The 22026-nt window shown below is 41.6% G+C and overlaps 1 long non-coding RNA gene across 4 annotated transcripts in view; it reads left to right on the forward strand.

The window, feature by feature from the left end:
* Positions 1 to 22026, forward strand: part of LOC139548581 (uncharacterized) — a 138121-nt gene that overhangs the window by 6712 nt on the left and 109383 nt on the right. The window contains exons 1-2 of one of the 4 annotated variants that reach the window (XR_011669721.1): positions 17564 to 18031; positions 18323 to 18580. The exons of the other annotated variants lie outside the window; for them this stretch is intronic. This is a non-coding gene — a long non-coding RNA (uncharacterized lncRNA). Of the gene's footprint in view, positions 1 to 17563; positions 18032 to 18322; positions 18581 to 22026 lie in introns of those variants that run through there. 4 annotated transcript variants of the gene reach the window in all.

Here is a 22026-nt window from a genome sequence, read left to right on the forward strand (position 1 = left end):
CAGGCTACCTCTGGCGAGCACATGGAGGGCTGTGCGGCCCCCCGAAGAAATGCCACCCCACACCATGACTGACCCACCGCCAAACCGGTCATGCTGGAGGATGTTGCAGGCAGCAGAACGTTCTCCACGGCGTCTCCAGACTCTGTCACGACTGTCACATGTGCGTGTGAACCTGCTTTCATCTGTGAAGAGCACAGGGCGCCAGTGGCGAATTTGCCAATCTTGGTGTTCTCTGGCAAATACCAAACATCCTGCACGGTGTTGGGCTGTAAGCACAACCCCCACCTGTGGACGTCGGGCCCTCATACCACCCTCATGGAGTCTGTTTCTGACCGTTTGAGCAGACACATGCACATTTGTGGCCTGCTGGAGGTCATTTTGCAGGGCTCTGGCAGTGCTCCTCCTTGCACAAAGGCGGAGGTAGCGGTCCTGCTGCTGGGTTGTTGCCCTCCTACGGCCTCCTCCACGTCTCCTGATGTACTGGCCTGTCTCCTAGTAGCGCCTCCATGCTTTGGACACTACGCTGACAGACACAGCAAACCTTCTTGCCACAGCTCGCATTGATTTGCCATCCTGGATGAGCTGCACTACCTGAGCCACTTGTGTGGGTTGTAGACTCCGTCTCATGCTACCACTAGAGTGAAAGCACCGCCAGCATTCAAAAGTGACCAAAACATCAGCCAGGAAGCATAGGAACTGAGAAGTAGTCTGTGGTCACCACCTGCAGAACCACTCCTTTATTGGGGGTGTCTTGCTAATTGCCTATAATTTCCACCTTTTGTCTATTCCATTTGCACAACAGAATGTGAAATTTATTGTCAATCAGTGTTGCTTCCTAAGTGGACAGTTATTTTTGCTTCCTAAGTGGACACTTTATTTTTTTGAGCAGTGTATATAGTTTATGTACCTCTTCCTGCCTGCCACTATAATTCAGAGGTGGGACCAAGTCACTATTCACAAGGTCAAAGTTTCAGTTTGAGTCCCAAGTAGAATGGGTCGAGTTTTGAGTTAAATCCAAGTTGTGCATTCTAAGAGCAAGTCAAGTCGAGTCACACGCTTTTATCAAGTGAAGTCTCAAGTGAAGTAAGAAAAAAAATCTATATGTGCAATGACTACAAATGTTTGTCTATTTATTAAGGCTACCATACAGCCCTTTTCATTATTTGGTTTACAACACATTTGGATTATTCAATAATTCATTTTAACAACAAATTCCAAATGCTTCATAGGTAAATTATAAATTTCAAGCAATTTTGACATACCAAAAGACCAGTAATTGTTGCTTGATGACCCACTGCTGGTGAGCTTGCAAAGTAAACAGTTCATATTCTTGATCCCCAAACAATTTATAGAGCTGCATATTTATTTATGGCAATCCTCTCTCCCTACAATTTGGCGTTTGCGCTGCACCCGATCCAATCAGCAATCTTCGCTAGCTCACCCGACCTGTGTTGATTGATAGTTTGCTGGTCCAATCAGAGGGCCGAGTGTGCATTTCACTAGCCAATCTGTTGCAAAAAAACAATTTGCAAATGCGATGCTGCGGCTACAGTCTCTGGCTGCGTGCTGAGTAATCCACAAATCATTTCAAGTCATCAGTATCAAGTCAAAGTCCTGAGTCTTGAGGCTTCAAGTCCAAGTCAAGTCTCAAGTTATTTTATTTTCTATCAAGTTGAGTCTCAAGTCATAAAATTTGTGACGAGTCAGACTCTAGTCCATGTCATGTAACTCGAGTCCACACCTCTGCTGTAATGTCTTCCTCTCCCTACTCCTGCCACTTAAGGTTGGGCCATCGCATTTTTTCGTAACCCTGTTGGATGTGTTGTTACCACACATGGGCATTGTGGTTGTCATTGGTGTCCGAATGAACTGTTTGCTTATCACATTGGTCACCACTTGTACTGATAGAATTTCTTTGATGAGTTAGTGATCTGGCTCTATCTCCCTCCCCCTCTTTTCCGGTCCTCTACTCCTTCACCTCCCTTTCTATTTCTTCTTCTAACCAGCTGGAGCTGAGGGCAGAGAGAGCGTGCCCTTTTGTTAGTGGACTGAGAGTAAGGTCAGTGTGGTTGACTCCCCTCCCCGCTCCCAGATAAACTCAATGAATAGTGTCAACCTGGGGACTGCTGGCTAGGCAGATTATCCAATGAGTCTCTCACAGTAAAGGACTACAACAGGTATGGTTTGGCCTTTTTCAGCATAGCTTTACCCCTATTAACACAACTGAAAATAAGAGCAACTGAACTGCCATGAATTTGATATAGATGCATTGATTATTATAGTCAATAGGCACTTTCTTTATAGGAAATGTATGCTCTTTGCGCAGATCTTTTCCCCCAATATACATTTCATTTGATAAATTCAACCAAATTTCAGACATGTAGACAGTGAGAAACAAGCCTTTGCAATGTTTTTGTGTATCCAATCATATTTGCCAAAATGTGTGTGCAACGTTGGAGCAACATGTTATTGGGCATAGCTCTTTGTCAGAGCGTGTCACCCTGTAAAGAGATCTGTATGAAAGGGCATAGTTTGTTTTCACAGTAACTGAAACTGAGGAGGAGAGTCGGCCAAGGGCACACTCTGACTGTGTTCGGTCACTCTCTCTTTCCCTCATCTCTCTTTGCTTTCAGTTTCTTTCTGGACCATTCATATGCTAATAGAGGTCAAGAGATGAGGTGGTTCTCACGTTCAACTTGAAACTTGGGTCCTTTGTGTGGCTGTGGCTCAAGCTGCCTGGACAGAAGCCAGAAGTGAAATGAAAGTCTGTTGAAATTCCCCAATGGGATTGGCTTTGGGCTGGGGCATGGGCTGGCTTTACAGGCTGGGGCTGACCACCTGGGGAAGGAGCAGGTCTGGTCTGGGCTGGCCTTTGGCTTTTCTAGATTTGCCTGAGTTTGGGCTTGGGCTGCTGATTTGGGCTGAGTTTGGGGTTTACGTTGAGTTGGAGTTTGACATTGGGCTGAAACTTTGCAGAGGCTGGGGTCTGGGGCTTGGGGTTGGGGTAGGGGGCTGGAGCTGGGCTTTAAGCTCTATAGCTGCCAAGGATGAACCTATTAGGGATATGTTGGAGCTTTAGACAAAGGTCCATTGACTTTGTAATTGTTATTCAGTTAAAGGAAAAGTTAGAACAGTAGCTAAACAGCAGATTGGGGATGATCAGTTGTTCTGTGGATGCTTGCGGATCCACAGAATTTAAGTGGACTCTAAGAAGTCACCATATACAGTAACAAAATAGATATTTTGAGCTCCTGAATTTTATTTAGCAATGTACATAGGCCACTAAACAGCTTCTGCACTAAGTTAGGAGTTTGTATCCATTTCAGTTCTGATCGGTTGTCATTAAGTTAGCTTTTTTAAATAGATTCTTTATTTAACTAGGCAAGTCAGTTAAGAACTAATTCTTATTTACAATGATGGCCTACACCAGCCAAACCCAGATGACGCTGGGCCTATTATGCGCCACCCTACGGGACTCCCAATCACAGCCGGATGTGATGCAGCCTGGATTTGAACCAGGTACTGCAGTGATGTCTCTTGCACTGAGATGCGGGATCTCGGGAACTTTGTAAACATGAATAACCACTGTGCCAAGCCTCGCAATTGTGGGTCATTTTCAGAAACTGCGTCATAATTTCATGGCCTATATGCAAGAGACGTTTATAATTATTTTTCGCCCATGGCTGAAACAGGCAAATTACATGTGGAATTTCAGTGTATGTAGTTGGAAAGGCAATCAGCTGAAGGTTGGGGCATATTAATGGTGGTTTTGGAAAAGTACTTGTTTAGGTTATACTTACATTTTAGGAGAACAGCAAGAGTTTTATGAATAGAGTCCATTCTCTGTGTTACCTTGAGTAATCAGAGATTTCCTCAGTAGGGAAACATGAATTCCATTAATTACTGCCCATGCCCCTGGGTCTGCTGAAACAGGAACTGATTACTGCATTTTCCCTGCGGCTACGCTATATGGTGACTATCAATAATATAGTGATATACAGTAGCACTCGTGTTTGTGTAAGTCAGGAGTTGAGAAGTTAAATGACTGAATGGTATCATAAACGTTTAATTGGAAGGAAAACAAGGCTGCCCAGCCACAGGAGGTCAAATGTTTATTTTCTTGTTCGCCATCACCTTCGCTAAAAAAATCTAGGCAGCTCCACAAAACAATAGTCATCATCTTAACGGAAAAGGGTTGACCTGTCACACCCTGACCTTAGAGAGCCTTTTTATGTCTCTAGTTGGTTTGGTCAGGGTGTGATTTGGGGTGGGCATTCTATGTTTTGTTTTCTATGTTTCTTTCTTTCTATGTTTTGGCCAGGTATGGTTCTCAATCAGGGACAGCTGTCTATCGTTGTCTCTGATTGGGAACCATACTTAGGTAGCCCTTTTCCCTCCTTTCAGTGTGGGTATTTAACTTTGTTTGTGGCACTTAGCCCTGTAAGCTTCACGGTTGTTTCTTTCGTTGGTTGTGTTGTTGGCGACATTTTGAAATAAAAAGGAAAATGTACGCTCACCACGCTGCACCTTGGTCTCCTTTCGACGACGGCCGTGACATGAACGCTAATCTGAAGTTGGCAGAGTAAAACTAGTCTGACTTCTTGACAATGTTTTTGACGTAATTTATTGTTGATGTTCTATTTTAAGGGATATCCAGATATAAGAGGTCATCTATTTTTTCCACTCCACCCATACTGGTTGGTTTTATAAAGCTATTGCTGTGAATTGATTGCACTATTTTTAGTTCAACTAATATTGATGAAAGCCTTTAAGATACCAATTGCAGGCTTATCACTGACAAATGCGTGCCGCAGACTTATCATAGTGACAAAGCTTAAAGGGTCTGTGTCTCTTCTGTAGAATAGCCTATTCCTGACTGTCTGTTGTCATTTACACAACACCTCTTTGTATTTCTGAATAAAGTAGCAGTCACAAGTTTGGACACACTTAATCATCATTCAAGCGTCTTTCTTTATTTTAACTATTTTCTACATTGCAGAAAAACAGTGAAGACATCAAAACAATTGAAATATCACATGTGGAATCATGTAGTAACAAAAAAAGTGTTAACTTCTCTGCGCTACGGATCCCTTTAGCGGGATCATTTTCCTAAACAACCCCTGAATTGCAGGGCGCCAAATATTACAAAAAATATTTATAATCATGCAATCACAAGTGAAATATACCAAAACACAGCTTAGCTTGTTTTCCTATCGTGTCAGATTTTGAAAATATGCTTTACAGCGAAAGCAATCCAAGCTTTTGTGAGTGTATCAATCAATGCTAGAAAGTCAGAGAAGCAATACAATTAATCGCTTACCTTTGATAATCTTCGGATGTTTGCACTCACGAGACTCCCAGTTACACAATAAATGTTATTTTTGTTCGATAAATATTACTTTTATAACAAAAAAACGCAATTTGGGTTGCGCGTTATGTTCAGAAAACCACAGCCTCGTTCCGTTCGACGAAAATTCCAAAAAGTATCCGTAATGTTCGTAGAAACATGTCAAATGTTTTTTATAATCAATCCTCAGGTTGTTTTTAACATACATAATCGATAATATTTCAACCGGACCGTAACCTATTCAATAAAAGAGAGAAAGAAAATGGAGAGCTACCCCTCTCGCACGCAGGAACTAATCAAAGTTTTGAAAAATCTCGCTAATTTTTCAAAATAAGCCTGAAACTATGTCTAAAGCCTGGTCACAGCCTGAGGAAGCCATTGGAAAAGGAATCTGGTTGATACCCCTTTAAATGGAAGAAAGACGGGCAATGAAACACAGATAAAAAAAAATAATAATAATAATAATCACGTCCGGGTTAGATATATATATCCAAAATGTCCATTTATTTGGCGCGTTTGACCCAGAAAAACACTGGTTCCAACTTGCGCAACGTGACTACAAAATATAAAAGTTACCTGTAAGCTTTGTCCAAACATTTCAAACTACTTTTGTAATACAACTTTAGGTACATTTTTAACGTAAATAATCGATCAAATTTAAGACGGGATGATCTGTGTTCAAAACCCGGAGGAAAACAAAGTGTAGCTAGCTTTCAGGTCACACGCCTCTAACAAAGAGTACACTTCCCTCGAGCCTCATTCTGAACAGTCCTACTTCTTCATTTCTCAAAGGAAAAACCTCAACCAATTTCTAAAGACTGTTGACATCCAGTGGAAGCGATAGGAAATGCAAGAAGGTCCCTTAGAAATCTGGATTCCCAATGAAAACCTATTGAAAAGAGAGTGACCTCAAAAAAAAAAAATCTGAATGGTTTGTCCTCGGGGTTTCGCCTGCCAAATAGTTCTGTTATACTCACAGACATGAATCAAACAGTTTTAGAAGCTTCAGAGTGTTTTCTATCCAAATCTACTAATAATATGCATATCTTAGCTTCTGGGCCTGAGTAGCAGGCAGTTTACTTTGGACATGCTTTTCATCCGGACGTGAAAATACTGCCACCTATCCCAGAGAAGTTAATTGAAATGCATTCCACGTGACTACCTCATGAAGCTGGTTGAGAGAATGTCAAGCGTGTGCAAAGCTGTCAACAAGGTAAAGGGTGGCTACTTTGAAGAATCTCAAATGTAAAATATATTTTGATTTGTTTAACACTTTTTTGGTTAATACATGATTCCATATGTGTTATTTCATAGTTTTGATGTCTTCACTATTATTCTATAATGTAGAAAATAGTAAAAATAAAGAAAAACCCTTGAATGAGTAGGTCTGTCCAATCTTTTGACTAGTACTGTATATGTATGCCCATGGAAAATCCATAGAGCCTTTGCAAAATATTCCATAATAGGTCAACTATATTAGGTTGAAGAAGTGCCTAAATAATGTACAGTAAAAAAGCTTTTTCACAGTAGAATTCAGTCTTTTGTGACAGCAGTGGTGGAAAAAGTACAGAATTGTCATACTTGACTAAAAGTATTTGGTTTTAATTTAAGTATCAAAAGTAAATGTAATTGCTAAAATATACTTAAGTATCAAAAGTAAACGTATAAATCATTTCACATTCCTTATATTAAGCAAAATTGATGGCACAATTTTTTTGTTATTTCATTTCATGGATAGCTAGGGGCACACTCCAATACTCAGACATCATTTACAAACGAAGCATTTGTGGTTTTTGAGCATTTGAGTCTGCCAGATCAGAGGCAGTAGGGATGACCAGGGATGTTCTCTTGATAAGTGGGGAATTTGAAAAATCTTCTGTCCTGCTAAGCATTCGAAATGTAACGAGTACTTTTGGGTGTCAGCGAAAATGCATGGATTAAAAAGTGCATTATTTTCTTTAGGAATGTAGTGAAGTAAAAGTAAATGTTGTCAAAATTATACTGTAAATAGTAAAGTAAAAGTACAGATACCCTAAAGAAACTACTTATGTCTTACTTTTTACTTACAGTAAGTACTTTACACCACTGTGTGTGTGAGCAGTGTCCTACGTACGATGCTGGAATATTTACGCTCGCCCAACCCAAAGTACAGTGGGAATGGAAAGAAAAGTCAACTAGCAGTATTCTTAAACATAAATAACAAACCTCCCCTGTCCTGAGGGAGTCAGTTGGGGGGGGGGGGGTTGAGCTGATCTCGACACCCACAAGTCTCTGACAGCAGTTGGGCAGCGTGACTCGAGACAAACAGGGAAAGATTTATATATATTTTTCTTCTGAAATCCTGGCGGCGAGCCAAACATCACAAATGCTGTTTGTTTTGTCATAGGGCGTGAGTGGCAAAGAACACCGAATCTGCCTCGGAGGACGTTGTGGAATGACTGGTGTTCTCTCCTGTGTGGACTGTGGTTTGGTCTAACCCCCCTGAGGTGGGCCCCAACACAGCTGCCATCTGTAGAGCAGCATCACACACCCACAAACACACTTCCTTTACTTTGTTACATGTATTTGCACATTAATCAACATTTCTCTCCAGCAGGTTAATTTTCAACTGTAGTCCCACACACACACACACACACACACACACACACACACACACACACACACACACACACACACACACACACACACACACACACACACACACACACACACACACACACACACACACACACACACACACACACACACACACACACACACACACACAGAGCATCACACCTCAGGGCATGAAGACACATGTTCATAAAACACTACTTCTATCAGCTCACTAAATACAAAATACTGAAGAGTCCCTTCAGGACCAACTTACAGGTTGTTCATATAATATTCACCTCTTTTCATAAGATGATAACACCACACACAGATGAGGAAGGGCTAGGTTGAAAAAATTATGAAAGTTATCAAAGTAAATCAATATGATTTTATATATAGCCTTTACACTGTATGTGTGTGTGTGTGTGTCCGTGTAGGTATGCGAAATGGGTTATTTTTCTTGTGTAATTCGTTCAGATAATAGGTCCTTGCCACTCATAAGCCCTATCATATCAGATCGTTTAGCATCCATCTTGTGTGCTCCATATTCAACATGTTCACCTGTCTCAATGTGCAGCAGCCATTCTGAAAGCATCAGTACAAGTGAAGGAGAGGAACGGAGAGAGCTATTAATCTCCAGAACAATTTTTTTAATTTCACCAAAAATGACTGCTACTCACATGATCGCTTTCGTGACAGGTCATTATTTATGTCTAGAGCTCCAGCCGTACACCTCCCTCCTCCTCCTCCTCCTCTGCTTCCTCCCCAGCCATCTCTCTCAGGGCCCTGGCTGCCAAATGAGTTTCAGCTAAGCCCCAGCTGCCCCAGTTAAGTGAGAGGAATGTGGGGCAGCGGTGGGTGCTGCTGCAGCACCAGCCGGGGCTGAGGAGTGTGTGGGTCCTGGTCTCCTCTCCCTGCCTGTCACCGGGATAGAGGAGCCTGGAGCCCTGGATGCCTGTGGGTCCTGGTCTCCTCTCCCTGCCTGTCACCGGGATAGAGGAGCCTGGAGGCCTGGATGCCTGTGGGTCCTGGTCTCCTCTCCCTGCCTGTCACCGGGATAGAGGAGCCTGGAGGCCTGGATGCCTGTGGGTCCTGGTCTCCTCTCCCTGCCTGTCACCGGGATAGAGGAGCCTGGAGGCCTGGATGCCTGTGGGTCCTGGTCTCCTCTCCCTGCCTGTCACCGGGATAGAGGAGCCTGGAGGCCTGGATGCCTGTGGGCCTGGGCTGGTTCCCCCTCATCTTTTATCATATGTTTAGTGGGAAGGGAGAGATAATCAGTGACAGTCACCCTCCTCTCATTATACGTCTGAGTAGATACTGTATGAATATGTGCTTTCTAAAGCAACATCAACATTGAAGGCCATGTGGCAAACCATAGTGCAGGCACTAGGGATGGGGGTGTGAGCATGCGGGTCTGGGCAGAGGAGATCGTTGTTTGTGTGCGTCTGTAAGCTGTTGCTCGTATGTGTATGTTTGTATTTGGTGTAAACAAAATAAAGCAACATCAACAGGTCTAGGGATGAGTCCCAAATGGCTCCCTATTCCCAGGGCTCTGGTCAAATATAGTGCCTCACCTTGTACAGCGCCTCAGGGGCTCATATCAGGTTTCCTCCCCAATCCCAAAACTAGCTACTGGTGGTACTTTAACAGGGAACAGGTGTGATTTGTTTGTTGCCGATGGTGTTTTGAACGTTAGAGACACAGGACCCAGATAGTAAAGCAGAGGGCCGGTCAGTCGGTTCATTGCTGGTAGACTGCTGGTGACGTTGTAACTCATCCTGACTCCAGCTATTTGTCAGGTTGTTTGTTGCAAGAGAGGATGCATAGTAAGCAGCGATAGCAAGGACAGGAGCATCGCACAGGGAAAATAGCAGAGTTATTTTTACAGTGTTTATGATATGTCTGTCTGTCTGTCTGTCTGTGTCCGTCTGTCTGTGTCAGTCTGTATACTTCACTCGACATGCCTCTGTCTTCAAAAGAATGGTGTCCATTAAAAATATTGTCTATTTCCAGTATTGCTTAGATGTTTTACTGTCAATGTCAATTGTCGGGCCTAGACAAGGGGTATCTGTGAATTGCTGTCATTATTCTTAAGATCTGGATGCCAACCTAGACTTTACTGTGGCATCTTTATGTTGCATACCTCAGTCACTTCACATGTAGCATTGAAATCACAAAGAAGAGTCTATCGTACCATTGGAAAGGTAGTGTATGTCATCGCTGTAAGATGAAGTGCATCTAAGGACTACGTCTTTAAGTACACTTGTGAGGACCAGCGTTGAGATATATAATGAAAACTGAAGTGAATTGATTTTCTACTGGATTGCAAAGAAGCTCTGTGAGATTGCATGCCTACTCCAGAACCTACTAGACACATGCGTTTGTGAGTTCTGTATGGAATACAGGCTTTCATTTTTCAAATGTGAAAAGCTGCTGCTGCTCTTTGATCAAAAGTAGCTCATTCTTTCATCAAAACAGAGGCATTCTGTAGAACAGTGGTCTACTGTATATCTCTGGGTGTAGCTTTAATGGCTCCCACACACTTAACTGGATTCTCTCCCCAAGCACGTCAGCCTGCGTTAGTCAGTGAATTAATAAGTGCAGAAATGCAAAGGAAAGTCTGATCCCTCTCTCACTTTAATCAATCTGACTGCAGTGACACTAAGTGCATGATTGTGTGTGTGTGTGTTAGGAGATTAGAGATTGCATTTGTGTTTGTGTGTGTTAGTCTTATGCGAGGGGGAGAGGGTGTGTGTGCGAGGGAGAGAGGGTGTGTATGCGTGTGCGTACATGCATGTGTGAGTGTGTGTGTGTGTGCATGCGCACGTATGCGTCGGCGAAGGGCCTATGGTGGGTGTGATTGATGGCCCTGCACACACAGTGCATCTCACACACACACACACACCGGCGACCACACTCCGCTTTGGCTGGCTGCAGATTGTGCTGCTCTCCTCTGCAGCCTCGACTCGGACCCACCATTTGTATTACTCATTCTCGCCACTGCTGGGAGAATGGCATGCTCTGAATGCAGAACGCCTGCACGGCTCCACGGCCGTGCAGTTTCACACGTGGTGCTGTGTATCGATACCGGTCAAAAGACACTGTATTGATCAGCACATCTGGAAGGTGGTCAACACTGCCTGAGCTCACTGCTCGTTTACCACCACACCGACGCCCATCTTTGTTTTCATGCTAATTATTGCAGTGCTTTTGTCTCCTTGGTGCAAAGACAATTGTCTGCCTGTGAGAGATATAGGGTTGTTGTAATGAAATGAGGCTTGTTTAGTTGTGATGTATCACTTTAATTACACTTAGTTATAAAGTGCCTCCAGCTGATTTGGTGTTTTCGAACGGAGCTAAGCTTTTATTTGCTGCCCTAAAATGATCCCATTCAAAAAGCTAGTATCTCATTCATTAAAGATGCACCAAGTCAATTTCCACCCATGTTATGTTTACGAAGAATGTTGTTGTTTTTTGTCGACTTGTGAGCGAACTCTGAATGAACTCTCCTATTGAGGGATTTGAACAGCCAAAAAGGAGATTCGTTCTCTCTCTTTTTTGGGGTGTCTTTTTTCCCTGCCTTTTCTACCAAAGTATCCATTAAAATCCCTCTCCCCAGACAGCTTCTGTCCTGTCTGGACTACTCATGTTTAGAGCAGTTGCTTTATGAGACTTCAACCACGGACCTGTGGATTCGCTTCAACATCATACCTTTTTTTTGTGATCAAGTTTTGATAATTTTTTAGTTTATTAACAAAAAAGAACAAACCAACAGACATTACACAAATACATTTATTCCGCCTCCCCATCCCACCCACAGGACCTGCTTACTTAAGTACATATCTTAAAGTAATGATTTTATACTGCCAAGTGCTGTAGTCCATATGTTAATATTCTCGGATTTTGCACCATGCAGTCGAAAAATTTACAGTTCATGTTGACCTATGTCCATAAATATATACAGTACCAGTCAAAAGTTTGGACACACCTACTCATTCCAGGGTTTTATTTGACTATTTTCTACATTTTAGAATAATAGTGAAGATATCAAAACTATGAAATAACACATATGGAATCATGTAGTAATCAAAAAAGTGTTAAACAAATCTAAATATATTTTATATTTGAGATTCTTCAAAGTAGCCACCTTTTGCCTTGATGACAGCTTTGCACACGCTTGGCATTCTCTCAACCAGCTTCACCTGGAATGCATTTCAATTAACAGGTGTGCCTTGTTAAAAGTATATTTGTGGAATTTCTTTATTTACCTTTATTTAACTAGGCAAGTCAGTTAAGAACAAATTCTTATTTTCAATGATGGCCTAGGAACAGTGGGTTAACTGCCTGTTCAGGGGCAGAACGACAGATTTGTACCTTGTCAGCTCGGGGATTTGAACTTGCCAACTTTCGGTTACTAGTCCAACGCTCTAACCACTAGGCTACCCTGCCGCCCCATAATAATAATAATAATATATAATAATAATTAATAATTAATAATAATTCATTAATAATAATGCGTTTGAGCAGTTCAGTTGTGTTGTGACAAGGTACAGTAGGGTTACCTCTGCTGCAGAGGATAAGTTAATTCGAGGTACAATCCTCAGATATTGCAGTTCAAATAAATGCTTCACAGAGTTAAAGTAACAGACACCTCTCAACATCAACTGTTCAGAGGAGACTGCGTGAATGAGGCCTTCATAGTCAAATTGCTGCTAAGAAACCACTACTAAAGGACACCAATAAGAAGAAGAGACATGCTTGGGCCAAGAAACATGCGCAATGGACATTAGACCGGTGGAAATCTGTCCTTTGGTTTGATGAGTCCAAATTTTAGAGTTTTGGTTCCAACCGCCATGTCTTTGTGAGACGCAGAGTAGGTGAACAGATGATCTCTGCATGTGTGGTTCCCACCGTGAAGCATGGAGAAGGAGGTGTTATGGAGTGGGGGTGCTTTTCTGGTGACACTGTTGGTGATATATTTAGAAAGGCACACTTAACCAGCATGGCTACCACAGCGTTCTTCAGTGATACGCCATCCCATCTGGTTTGCGCTTTGTTTTCCAACAGGACAATGACCCAAATCACACCTCCAGGCTGTGTAAGAGCTATTTGACCAAGAAGGAGAGTGATGGATAGCTGCATCAGATGACCTGGCCTCCACAATCACCCAACCTCAACCCAATTGAGATGGTTTGGGATGAGTTGGACTGCACAGTGAAGGAAAAGCAGCCAACAAGTGCTCAGCATGTGTGGGAACTCCTTCAAGACTGTTGGAAAAGCATTCCTCATGAAGCTGGTTGAGAGAATGCCAAGAGTGTGCAAAGCTGTCATCAAGGAAAAGGGTGGCTACTTTGAAGATCTAAACTTTTAAATATATTTAGATTTGTTTAACACTTTTTTGGTTACTACATGATTTCATATGTGTTATTTCATAATTTGATGTCTTCACTATTATTCTACAACGTAGAAAATAGTAAAAATAAAGAAAAACCCTTGAATGAGTAGGTGTGTCCAAACTTTTGACTGGTACTGTACATTTGGTGTGGCAAAGTGTATGGGGCTCGCCATCGTAAGGCAACCATCTTTTGGCTGCTGTTAAGGCGGCAAGCCAAATCATTCTCTGCCTTTATGTTAAATTCAGTGACGAGTCATCATTCAGCAGTAGTACATTGGGCAGACATGGGATGGGTTTAGACAAAATGCCTAATAATGATGAATCCACAGATTGACAAAAGGTGAGAACCTCTGGGCACTTCCAGACTATGAATAAATGTGCCAGGAGTACCCGAGGGATAAAGCATACAGACGGGTGAATTTATGTACATCTGGAAAAGTTTTTTTGTTGAGTAGCATAACTCATACGGCCATAATTGTAGTGAGTAATTTGGTGATTTGAGTTTGTTGATGAGAATGTGACAGAACATCATACATGACATATATGATCATTGTATGATATTGTAATAATAGCATGTTATGTTCAGTTGTCTTTAACTGAAAGCTATGCGAATAAAAAAAAAATCTGTTTTTGCAGAATGTTGCTGTAATGTCCTCATCCTCATGAATGATCATTATCTAATAATTAATTAAATTAGGATTAACATATTTTAGAAGGGGGCCGGAAAGTTTCCGTCACCTTCCCTGGTGATTAGAGATTGTCTGAGAAAAGAACCATGTAAAAGTTTATCAGTGGTAACATTTCATTTACTTACTGTATAATGCTTCATTAGGCCTACTTGTTGTAAACATGCATGAGCCTTTATAATGTCTTATGATAAATCTTATAAAAAGTTATACCCCTCTATGTCACTTGACTCAAAATGGCTGCTATTTATTCAGGGTCATTGTGAGATGATAATAACATACCTTAAGAAGGTCATACATGCTTATGACAAGTCTTACAATGCATTTGAACCGCATCATAATGCATTATACCAGTGTTAAGTAACCAAGTTTGGTAACACCTCCTATAACTCATTTATATGAGTCGATGTCCCCATCAACATACTCTTTCCCTGGGTTTTTGGTCAAACGGATGGCAATGGCTCCTCGGTGCACTGTGCTGGGTCCCATAGCTGCTATGAATCTGACAGAGACACATCTCAATATTCCTCTGAGACAGCTGCAGTGGGGACAATAAATAATACATGCAGTAGAAGTGAAGACTTTAGAAGTATCGAGCAGCCTTATTCTTCTGGGCATGTGCACCAGACACCTCATTTATTCCTGGCCTCGCCTTGACTCTCCCTCCTCCCTCCCTCTTTTCATCTCTCCCTTTCTTTCTCTCTTTCTATCTCGTTCTCTTCTTTTCTGTCTGCCTGTCTCTATCTCTCTCTTCATCTCTCTCTCTCTCTCTCTCTCTCTCTCTCTCTCTCTGTCTGTCTCTTGCTCTCTCTTTATCTCTGTCTCCCTGTCTCTTCCCTTTCTCCCTCTCGTCATCTCTTCCTTCCTCTTTCTCTCTGTCTTCGGAGACAGACTGACCCCATCATCACACACATCATATTTGTACACAAACTGCATGCATAAGATATGGCCACGCTGTCAGACTATACCCTGTAGTAACATTCTTCAAATGGAATATTTCGATTACATGCATTTCACTGATATATACAATACCAGTCAAAAGTTTGGACACATCTACCCATTCCAGGGTTTTTCTTTATTTTTGCTATTTTCTACATTGTAGAATAATAGTGAAGACATCAAAACTATGAAGTAACACGTATGGAATCATGTAGTAACCAGAAAAGTGTTATACAAATTAAAATATATTTTGCATTTGAGATTCTTCAAAGTAGCCACCCTTTGTCTTGATGATAGCTTTGCACACTCTTGGCATTCTATCAACCAGCTTCATGAGGTAGTCACCTGGAATGCATTTCAATTAACAGGCGTGCCTTGTTAAAAGTTCATTTGTGGAATTTCTTTCCTTCTTAATGTGTTTGAGCCAATCAGTTGTGTTGTGACAAGGTAGGGGTGGTATATAGAAGATAGCCATATTTGGTAAAAGACCAAGTCCATATTATGGCAAGAACAGCTGAAATAAGCAAAGAGAAATGACAGTCCATCATTACTTTAAGACATGAAGGTCAGTCAATCCAGAACATTTCAAAGTTTCTTCAAGCGCAGTCGCAAAAACCATCAAGCGCTGTGATGAAACTGGCTCTCATGAGGACCGCCACAGGAAAGGAAGGCCCAGGGTTACCTCTGCTGCAGAGGATACATTTATTAGAGTTACCAGTCTCAGAAATTGCAGCCCAAATAAATGCTTCACAGAGTTCAAGTAACAGACACATCTCAACATCAACTGTTCAGAGGAGACTGCGTGAATCAGGCCTTTATGGTCGAAGGACACCAATAATGAGAAGAGACATTCTTGGGCCAAGAAACACAAGCAATGGACATTAGACAGGTGGAGATCTGTCCTTTGGTCTGATGAGTCCAAATTTGAGATTTTTGGTTCCTAAAATGCGGGTAGGTGAACGGATGATCTCCGCATGTGTAGTTCCCACCTTGAAGCAGGGAGGAGGAGGTGTGATGGTGTGGGGGTGCTTTGCTGGTGACACTGTCTGTGATTTATTTAGAATTCAAGGCACACTTAACCAGCATGGCTACCACAGAATTATGCAGTGATATGCCATCCCATCTGGTTTGCGCTTAGTAGGACTACCATTTGTTTTTCAACAGGACAATGACCCAACACACCCAGGCTGTGTAAGGGCTATTTGAGCATTAAGGAGAGTGATGGAATGCTGCATCAGATGACCTGGCCTCCACAATCACCCGACCTCAACCCAATTGAGCTGGTTTGGGATGAGTTGGACTGCAGAGTGAAGGAAAAGCAGCCATCAAGTGCTCAGCATATGTGGGAACTCCTTCAAGACTCTTGGAAAAGCATTCCAGGTGAAGCTGGTTGAGAGAATGCTACGAGTGTGCAAAGCTGTCATCAAGGCAAAGGGTGGCTACTTTTAAGAATCTAAACTTTAAAATATATTTAGATTTGTTTAACACCTTGGTTACTACATGATTCCATATGTGTTATTTCATAGTTTGATGTCTTCACTTTTATTCTACAACATAGAAGAAAGAAAATGTAAATTTGGTTTGTCCAAACTTTTGACTGGTACTGTATTTAAGATATAAGATATACTATTTATAAGCTATTTATGTGTAATTCAATTATACTGTATCACAGACAGTTACAACTGAAAGTCATTTCTTCAGAAATTGTAGATTTAACATAAACCTGATAAACAAATCCCATAAATATTGTATTGGTCTGTTTGGGTCCACAAGTTGAACATGATGATCAGGTAGGTCGTTTTCAATTGGCTACTGTGTATTTGTATGTATTATAGTTTTCTAATCAAATCCTACATCCCAGTCTTTGAGAGACAGTAAATGCCAAGACTCCATAGTCTCTCCTCCATTGCCACATACAGTATTTGCCTTACCAAGTTCACTAGAAAAGTTCCTCCTCTGCCTGCTTTGTTGCACATTTCCTCCTGGTTTCCTCTCTTTGCTGAACCATTAAAAACAAGCTTTTTTTCTCAGCTGGGTCTGTCTATAAGAAACTACAGATGTAGGATCTTAATTTGAGCCAGTTTGCTACATCAGGAAAATACTCCTGCAGCTACAGGCAATGGGAATTATAATTAATGGACATTTTTGTAGGGGTTGATGAATTTTTCGTAAGGGAAAATCAAGTCTGAAATTACAAACTTCAGAAGCCATTTTAAACCTAAAATACACTACAGGTTTTACATTTCCTGCATTGCAGGAAAGTTCTCCTGCAATAAGGCGATCAAGTTAAGATCCTACACCTGTATGCACAGCCCCTGTAGCTACAATATATTGTGGAGTGGGCAGAACTGTCTGTTTCTTACTAAGGGAATTGTTACTGCCCATAGTGCACAGCCAAGCTGCGATTGTTTAAGAAAAAGGGAAGTGTGTCTGTTCTGTCGGGGTAGCGTAGCGGAGGTGCTATTGGGTGCAGCATACCTTTGTTCTCCTGTGTTTCCCATGTCCTATAGGCTCCTGTTGAATGATTGGTGTGAGAAGTTTAATGAGCTGCTGAAGACAGGTCTTCACATCTGACCCAGTGCCTTATTAAAACACACTGGATGTATGCGCGAGCAAACGCACACACGCGCATGTACGTACACACACTCAGACACGCAATCACCCCCCCTCCACACACACACAGACACAAACACACACTCATTGGCACTACTTATACTTACTGTTATACTTGTGAGTGGAAAGGGAGGGAGGGGGACAAGAAAGTCCTTATGCCGCAACTGTTTAGAGAAGCAGGAAGGATTCAGGGGAAACAACAGCAAAACATCAACAGCTGAGCTGACTATCTCACATTCCTTTCCTTTTCTGTGTAATCTCCAACTAGGACTGGACAATGACCGCATGCAGGGGGAAACACTTCCCATATTCCCCAAAGTGCGCAGGGCTGAATATGAAAACACGTAACAGTACTCATCGCATTACGGTCGCGGTACTCTGTGCCAAACTTTGTGATGGATTACTGTGAAAAAATTTGGAAAATGAATGAAACACACACACAACAGAGTCGGACGAAAGGTGAGCGCAGTTCGCCGATCTTACCCTACCATTTATCCTAACCCCCTTTTTTCCCTCCGCTATCCCCTGCTTGCTCTCTCCATTCTTTCCGTCCTTCTTTGCACTTGCCTTTGTCTGTGTCCAGCGTAATCTGTCTGGCTGAATGCGGGTGTCATGGAGAGGGAGCAAAGGTTCTGGCGTTTGGGGAAGGCATTGTCAAAGCCACGGCTATCTATTGTGTCTGTGTGGCTGACTCTCCCTCTCTCCTTCTCTCTCTCACCCTCTGCTCTCCCAATCCTGGGCCTCTCTCAGCTCTGGAGCGAGGGATTGACAGAGAGAGAAAATAAGAAGAGAAGCGTGGCGGCGATTTGGCAGCTGCCCGGTGCCCAGCTGCATTGGAAAACTCCTGCCGCCTTTCCCTTTGCGGTGGTTCCCTCCCGGAGCGGTTTGTTTGGGGGACTGGTGTCCTGGGTGGGTGTCTGGCTACGCTCCCCTGCGGCAGGGCTGGCTGCTGTGGCTGTGACTGTGGCTGTACCCCCTGGGGAGCTGAGGAATGGAGGTCTGGCCAGAGTGAGTTCTCCCTCTCTCTCTCCCGTTGTCCCCTATCCCCTTAACCGGTAGCTGAACTGCCAAAACCTCCACCTTGTCATATACCTCTTCATTCTGTCTCTCGCTCATCCCCCTTTTCCAGCTCTCCACTGGGTAAAGATAGTTTTTAATTATCTCTTACCTGTCAGTTGTTACTAAGTGCTTTTTAAGTGCATGTTTCCCTGAAATGAAGTGTTAAAATGTAATGTTGGAGCTGTTGAGGCCGTTGGTAAACGTATCCACACAACCACCAGTCACACACAAATGCACGATGGGACAGTTTGGATCTTTTATATTGTTATTGTACGTCAGGACTTTTACCAAAGAATACACAACTATGAAGGATAGCTCAACCTTTGGAAGCAAAGCGCACTTCCTCCTCTCATTTCCTGACTCTGTCTGTGACTTGATTTTATTGCTGTAGACGTTCATAACTTGAAGGACAGAGCTCAAATACTTAACTGATAGATTTACAGAGCCGAAGGTTTTGGTACTGACTCAAGTTGTTCTGAATTGAATGACATGTTTCAACAAATAATACATGTTTGTTTTACTGATGAAATTGAAAGATGGTAAAAAGTGAGAGAATTTGATGGTTCAGTTCATTTGGATAGTCTGGTGCCTGTTTGTTCTTGATAAGCTGCTGTTGTTTTTGTTTCTCAATTTTGACTGTGCTTTAAAAAACAGTTTTTAAGTTCTACTCCCAAAATAATGAAACTATACTGTGGCATTACAGCTGTCATCTGAAGCTAGTATAATGTCTTTTCAATCTCCTAGATTTCAGCTTCAGAAATGTAAAATAGACCATCTAAGCAACTTTGTAACTCACCCTATTGTCTAGTCAGCAGATTTAAAATTGATTAAATAATTATCAGGATTTTGCCGTATTCCTCCCCTGTAGTTCAGTATTAGATTTGTTTTTGTCAGGGTGCGTACTTGAGCTCCTACCAACTGGTGTTGATATGCAGCAGTCTGAAATTGATTAAACAGTCTTGAATGCCAGACAACCAATAGTCTAACACTCAGGTTTGATTTGCTGAAATTACATTCTAGCAGATGCCAGATGTGACGATTTCCTGAAAGGCAACCAACACGTGCAATTCAAATGGTAATTCTTAATCATTATAGTATAAGTCAAGAAACCTGATCATGGTTGCACATAATGGCATGGCAGATGAAACAGAGACTATTTCTGGAATCAATCATTAGGAATTTTAAAATGTTTTATTGTTTTATGCAGATTGGATGTGATTTGTTATCACGATTGCTGAGGCTTCCTAAAGAGAGCAATCTGAACTCTTTGGTTCTGAGGGGACCCCTGTTATATATACTACTAAAACACTGGCAAATACATTTTCCATTTCTTTTGTTGAGAAATTGTGTGATTATTTAGCCACAAAAAAGTGTTTGACGGAAAACTAAAGGGAAACTAAAGGAGACTAGAGAGAGACAGAGAGAGAGAGAGAGAAACTTTTGTACTTTACAAATTGAAAAGTACAATTAAATAGACATATATTTTAAAGGAGTAAATATAGCATAAAGCAAAAATCTTTACATTGACGTATTCTTTTAACTCGCTGAATTTTGTAGGATTACTGTAGAAATCACCCCTTTAGAATTCTATAGTGTATAGTCAGTAAATTGTATACTTTCTTCATTATAGCCTCTGAGATTGTGAGAATACTTTCAACCAAGAGATAATATTACATGTTATTTATAAAAGTTTACAGATTCATTCAGTTGCCAAATGTTCTTACCTAAAGTGTTAGTGCTCTCCGTTGTGGAATCTGCAGTGCAGAAGTGTGCTGTGAATAGAGTGTAGTATGTCTGACTGTCCAGGAGAGGGGGAAAGGAAACATCTTTATTCAGTGAATGAAAATCTCTCCGATGAACTGCACTTCTGATCGTCCCAGCTCTGAGTACAAGTACAGCAGACCAGTACCCATTTTCACAAAGCTTCTCAGTTTAAGAGAGCTGGTCTAGGATCAGCTCCTCCCTGTCTATGTCATTTTATTTATTAAATGCTTTTTAAATACAGGCCTAGATCTGAGAGAGGTCTGGTTGATTTAATGGTAGAGGGGCACTATCATAAAACAACTGTATCTTTGGCCAAGCTGTTTTTTTTAATGCATTTCTTAAATAACCTTTCTTAAATAAGTATGAGCAATGTACATGAATGGTGAATGGCATATGTCTGCCTAGTATTAAGCCAAGATCATGTAGTAGCTAATAGTGAAAATTGCAATTTTGTTGCATGAGCCAGTCATGTTTAGTCAAGATCATGATCTAGAATTTATACTTAACACATTCTATTTCTATAATAATGATGCAAGGATTTTGTAAAGACAAAATTGGTTTTAGCTTTTAAAGTTGAGATTATTCCATAGGAACTACTTACTATGTCTCTTCATTAGAAATGAAGCTTTAAGAAGGAAATGCTTATGGACTTTTTTACCAGATAATTGGTTTGATTTTTACAATGATTTACTAACAAATATCATTACATTTTTTGTGATTTGGAATTAAATTGTACTGAAGAATGTTTGATGGAAAATATGTATTTTTTGTATACTATAGTAAATGGTAAATGTAAAATAAACAGAATCAAATAAATATAAATAGCAATATCAGTAGTTTCTAGTTTTACCATAGGCTCCGGGGTTTTCACAATTGTTAAGCCGAGCTAGTTTTATGTAGAATCTCACTTTGTGAGTTTTACATAATAAAAAAAATAAAGAAATTCACTCTGCAGAATTGACCATTGTCGGAGTTCCCTTTCCATGTGTGTTTCTAGAGACACAGAGAAATATGCGTTTTATTACCAGAACTAACTCTGCTCCTTTCAGTTTTCCCCCAACTTTTCAACACATAAATTATTAACGTTAAATAAACCACACATCTTGCAAACGTTCAAAAATCTGTACTTGATCCCAGGCTTTAAATAAAAAGCTGTCAGCCTGTTGCTTTTCTTCACAGATAATGTAAAGTTTGTAACGATTCAAAAACCCAGTTGAAGTGATAGATAGTGCTGCGTTGGTTCAGCGTTAGAGTAGAGTAGAGCAGGAGGAGACTGTATGGCACAAAGAGAGACGGGACGTTGATTTGTTCCTGTTTTGTAAGCCCCCTCATTCCCCCCTGGCGCCCCCTCTCTCTCTCTCTCTCTCTCTCTCTCTCTCTCTCTCTCTCTCTCTCTCTCTCTCTCTCTCTCTCTCTCTCTCTCTCTCTCTCTCTCTCTCTCTCTCTCTCTCTCTCTCTCTCTCTCTCTCTCTCTCTCTCCCAAGCAGTGTAAACACACAGCTCCAGAGGAATGTTGGACTCTCTGACCTCACAGCAAACACTCTGGTGAAGTTCACTCAGTTCAGCCTGGCCGTGCAGTGCTCCGAGTGCAGCCAGCCCCTCTCCCCTCGCCTAGCCCCTCTCCTCTCTCT

Source organism: Salvelinus alpinus, chromosome 21 (genome assembly GCF_045679555.1).
Source record: "Salvelinus alpinus chromosome 21, SLU_Salpinus.1, whole genome shotgun sequence".
Lineage (NCBI taxonomy): Eukaryota > Metazoa > Chordata > Actinopteri > Salmoniformes > Salmonidae > Salvelinus > Salvelinus alpinus.